Source organism: Mustela putorius, unplaced genomic scaffold, assembly GCF_011764305.1.
Source record: "Mustela putorius furo isolate JIRA1106 unplaced genomic scaffold, ASM1176430v1.1 tig00003869_pilon_pilon_pilon, whole genome shotgun sequence".
NCBI classification, from domain to species: Eukaryota; Metazoa; Chordata; class Mammalia; order Carnivora; family Mustelidae; genus Mustela; species Mustela putorius.
Window position 1 is genome coordinate 19,748,184 of NW_025422021.1, and position 5,827 is coordinate 19,754,010.

Sequence of the window (5,827 nt, forward strand, 5' to 3'; positions counted from 1 at the left end):
CGCAAGATGTATCTGTTAGGTCTACGAATCAGGCTGCTTCTTAAATCTTTTGTATCCCTGCTGTTACACCTCCACCCGCCAGATCTATCCCTCTGCTTCTCTTCTCCTATCTTCCAGTGACCAGTGTCCCCACAAGCAAGTGAGCCTTCCTGATTCCTTCCTTTGCAGAACTGTAAATGATCAGTATGTCTCTGGTTAATAGTTCATGCTACTCTATTAGTTTAGTCGAAAGGGCTCATGTTAGGCCTCCCAGAGAAGCATTTTTAGGGCTTAAAATGTTTTGCTTTCTGTTTTATTTCACAGACATCAAACACCAAAACGGAATGTTTTCAAAGAAAGATAAGTAACTCACAAACACCCACTCGACTTCATTAAACCCCAGCACCTCTGTAATCGCTTTAACCAGCTGTGTCTGTTCTGCTGGGAAGACCCGGGTGCATTTACAAATACCTAAGATTGACACATTTGAGACTGTCTGGTTAGGGTGATCTTCACAAATTCAGTCCAAACACAGAAGCCTTCTGCCTTTTTTTTTTTTTCCTGGTTATGTAGATCAGAGCTAGAATTTTAATAAATAATAAATAAGAGAGGTGGGAAAAGGAAAAAAAAAAAACCAAGGGAAATATCAATAATCTCAAACGTCTTCTAGGCCCCATCTGTTGTGTAGTCCATTAGCTGAGGAATTGCAGGGAGCCCTAATAATAGTACGTGTAGTACGTGTGATTGAAATAGCACCTTTCCAACAAAGAGCTTTGCCATCACTAATCGCACCCATCTTTGCAACAACAGCCTTACAGGGTGAGTGCCTGGGACAGGTATTATTTTCTATGTTACATAAGTAGGAAATGCCACAACACAGAGTTTAGTGACTTAAGCCAGGTCATACTGTTGGTGGGGACAGATATAGGACAAGTAGCAAGTGCTATAACTAGGCTACGCTTTTGCAGCAGCCACACTATCCAGACGGATATAAACCCTGATCCAGATGTAAGATGAAGACATGACCAGCACTGTTTGCAAACTGATCATGGACAAAAATCAGATTCTCTGCCTAAGGGATTGCTGGTTGCGTACATGGTGCTGTTTGTTCTTTCTAATACATAACAAATGTCCTTAGGCTGGGTGAAGACACTGGAAGTCCTTTAACACCAATCTGTTCTTTAAATATATGTTTATTATAGCTTGAGTTTAGTTCTCTCCCTTCCCCCGCCTTCGTGTGTGTGTGTGTGTGTGTGTGTGTGCGCGCGCGCGTGCGCAAATACATTTAGGTGGGAGATTTTTGATATGCTGGTCAAGTCTGAGCTACTGTTCTTAGAACAAACTAGACAAAAAGCAGCAGTAAATCTGGTCAGAAATAAATGTACAACAAAAGCTCTGTCAGTCTCAGAGGCACTAGCAGGTTCCCTGGGGGGTTGCAGTTGGGAGCCATCTTCCACTATCAGAAAATATCCCTAGTTGGAGTTCCAAGCAGACTTGGTTGTAGGCAAGACCACAGCACTTCACAAGAAAAACAGAGGGAGAAAAGCGGCTCCTTTAATATTTAAGAAGCATTTACTATTTCAGAAAAGACAGGCAAATATCACGTTAAAAAATGTTCTCTAGGGCGCCTGGGTGGCTCAGTGGTTAAGCCGCTGCCTTCGGCTCAGGTCATGATCTCAGGGTCCTGGGATGGAGGCCCGCATCGGGCTCTCTGCTCAGCAGGGAGCCTGCTTCCTCCTCTCTCTCTTTCTGCCTGCCTCTCTGCCTACTTGTGATTTCTCTCTGTCAAATAAATAAATAAAAAATCTTAAAAAAAAATGTTCTCTAGATTTCTGTTTTCTCATTTCTCGCTCTGGAAGCTAGTACTTATTAGAGTTAGTCAGTTTGTTCAGTCAACAAATATTACTTAAGCTCCTACTATGTGTCAGATCTTTAAGTAGGTGGGGGACAGAAGATTGAACAAGACATCCAGGGTCTGCGCGGGGCTGATAATCGAAGGGAGAGATCAGTAAATAAGCAAGAAAAAAGAGGGAACTGCAGAAAATAAACACATAGAAAACCAAACAAGGAAATAAGATAATTAGAGATTTTGAAAAAGGGCTCTGAAGGAAATTGAGTAAGGATATACAGAGAGAGAGAGAGAGTGAGAAACTGGGAGAGGCTTCTCTGGAGAGGGTGGTCAGGGAAGACTTTCCTAAGAGGGTGACATTGAAGTTGAGGTCTGAAGCCACTGTTAACATGGTGTCTGCTATTTCTGTGTTCCTTAATCTCCACTGGGTCCTCTGTTCCATAAAAGAAGAACAATATCTCATTATTATTCCTTTGGAATAAAGCTTGCTGCATAACATACAGTTCGGGTGCCCGGGTGGCTCAGTCTGTTAAGGGTCTGCCTTCAGCTTAGGTCATGATCCCAGGGTCCTGGGATGGAGCCCCACCTTGAGCTCCCGGCTCAGTGGGGAGCCTGCTTATCCTTTTCCTGCTTCTTATGCTCTTTCTCTCTTTTGCTCTCTGTCAAATAAATAAAGTCTTTAAAACAACAACAACAACAACAACAAAAAAAAAACAGACACCTTGGTTCTCACAGACTAGTGGTTCTCAGGATCCCTTTACACTCTTAACAATTGTTGAGGATCCCACAGAACTGATTAATGTGGGTTATTTCAATATCTTCTAGATCAGTAATTAGAGAAATTTAAATATATTTATTATTTATTATAATTTATCTTTTTAAAGGTTTTATTTATTTGACAGAGAGCCATAGCGAGAGAGGAACACAAGCAGGGACAGCATGAGAGGGAGAAGCAGGCTTCCCGCTGAGCAGGGAGCCTGATTCAGGGTTCGATCCTAGGACCCTGAGACCATGACCAAAGTGAATGCCCAACCAACTGAGCCATCCAGGAGCCCCTATTAGTTTATTTTAAAGTAATGTGACAGGTTTATTGCTATTAACATAAGTAAAATAATTTGTATTACATATTATACATTCATATGTAAATATAATTATTTTTAAAAACAGAAAAGATTAGTGAGGAGAGTGGCTTTGTTTTACAGTTTTGCAAATCTCCATCTTTTTTTGGCTTAATAAAAGACAGCTGGATTCGCATGTCTGTTCCTGCATTCAATCTGTTGTGAAATGTTGTTTTGGTTGAAGTGTATATTTAAAAAAAAAAAAATCCAGCCTTAAACAGCTTTGTAGTTGGAAAAGGAAGGACCTCATGTACCCTCTGAGAACCTGCTGTCATAGAGTGTATCTCAGTATAGCTCAGTATATCTACATTACAATTCCAGGAAAAGTGAATGATATTCATGGGAAGTAGATATCTGGTGATCTTATCATTCTCACATTTATTACTTTCAAATGATTTGCATCCCTCGTTGTTATGGGCATGTATTGGGTTAAACTCAGAAAGCAATGAAATTCAAATCCAAATTCCAGTAGCATATTCCTTTTTGAGCAATTTACAAAGTGACTTTTAAATCTCTGAACTTAGAAAATGTAGCAGGTGGTAGAAATTTATACACTAGGACTCATATTTTCACTTTATTTCCTACAACTGATTTTTGTTGTACTCTGGAGACCTCATTCCTACTGACGGCAGAACACATTGGCTGTGCTAAAGCATAGATAAAATACCTTCATCTTTTTGGGTTCAAAACAGTCTCTTTTTGGCAATTAAGCAGTTTTTCAGGGTTTCTTCTTTTAAGTGAATTTAAGGGAAGCTTATGCTTCCGGACCCCTCACTTTTCTGGGACCACATCAAGTCTTTGGGAGTGACCCTGGCAATTCTCAATTTGTAATTTTCTATTTCTTTTTCCTTAAGATAAGTCATTAAATCATATAAGCCTCCAGAGCACCTGGGTAGCTCAGTTGGTTAAACATCTGCCTTCAGCTCAAGTCATGATCCCAGGGCCCTAGGATCGAGCCCCATGTTGGGCTCTCTGCTCAGGGAGAGGTTACTTCTCCCTCTCCTTCTGCCTGTGGCTCCCCCTGCTTGTGTTATCTCTCTCTGTCAAATACATAAAATCTTAAAAAAAAAATAATAAATTGTATAAGCCCCAGGTACTGCAAAGCCTAGATTTGCTCTTCCTTTCCCCTTCTCAAGCTTCTTTCCATCTCTTGTCTCTTTTCATCTTCTCAAGAACTCATTCAGGTGAGGGGGGATGCTAATTATACTTTCGGCAATGGGAGGGAGAGGGAGGTTTTTCCCTCGGGCTGCACTCAGCATTCTTGCTGATGGGCTGCTGAAGTGCCCTTGAGCCCAGTAAGAGTGGTGGCACACTGCTGTTTGCTTACTTGGCCCTCAGCCTTACTCACAGTGAGACCAAACTTCTGGCGTCTGGTCATGATCCCTGGTTTAGCAGTGGCTCTCCTCTAGAATCCTCACCCATGGTCTTTGTGAACTTCATGCAGGCATGACAGCACCCGGACCACCCCAGCCACATGCTTGCCCCGGGGAACAAGGTGCTCTCCTAGGCCCATCCAGTGGGGCACCTCGCCTAGTCACTTCTGTCTTGCTCAGGTGTCACGTCGGTCAAGGCTGCATGGGACTGTGGGGCTTCTCTGAGAGGCTTTTATGCCGCACAGGAGAAACACTCCTGCTCCGGGATCCTGCTCTCCTCAGCCAATTTGAGTGTATTTTTCACACAGACCATCCAACGTCTGACCCTGAGAAGATGAGGGGAAAGTAAGTGTATTTGCTCTGATCTGTTGTTCTCTTCTTCATATCCCTCCACCTCCTCTTCCTCCCCTTCCTCTTCCTCTTTTTTTTTTTTTTTTTTTTTTAGCCATCTTCATCATTTTTAAGTGTATAGTTCAGAAGTGTTTAACGGATCTCTAGAACTTTTTCCACAAATCTGAATCTCTCTACCCATAAGCAACAACTTTCCTTCTCTCCCCTCCGCCACCCAGATCCCTTAGAACCACCCTTCTATTTCTTGTCTTTATAAATTTGACTACACTAGGTACCTTATATAAGTACAAGTACACAGTATACATCTTTCCATGACTGACTTATTTTACTTACTGTGATGTTCTCATGGTTCATCCATGTTGTAGCATGTGACAACTTTAAATTTTAAAATTGAATAACACGTCCATTTTAAATTGAATAATACTCCATTATATGTATGGATCACATTTTGTTTATCCATTCATGCATTGTTGTACATTTGGGTTGCTTTCATTTTTTAGCTATTGTGAATAGTGCCGCTATGAACATGAGAGTACAAATGTCTTTGAGACCCTGCTTTCAATTTTTTTGGATATATACCCAGAAGTGAGATTGTCGGATTATATGGCAGTTCTATTTTTAATTTTTCACAAAACCTTCATACTGTTTTCCATAACAGTTTGTACCATTTTATAATCCCACGAGCAGCGTGCAAGGGTTCCAATTTCTCCGTATTCTTGCCAACATTTGTTATTTTCTGCTTTTTTTGTTTTTGATAGTGGCCATCCTAATGGGGTGTGAGGTGATACCTCATTGTGATCTCGGTTTGCATTTCTCTGATGATTCGTGATATTATACATCTTTTCACGTGCATGTTGGTCATTTGTATATTTTCTTTGGAGAAATGTCTATTCAAGTCCTTTGCCCATTTTTCTTCTTTTCTTTTTCCTAACATCTCCTTCCACCTTGTAGAAGTCTCCTTCTTGGGTAAGGAAATTCCCATAGCTAATAGTCTTATCTCCTCTAAAGTATGGTTGTTGTAAAAGAATGTTTACTAGAGTACCTTAACGGCACACATTTCCCGCCCTCCACTCTACCCTCAATTATCTTCCATCTTCCCCCCCTGTGATTTTGGCTCAAGTCCTGATCATATTTTATGTGAGCTCTGCAATAGTCTT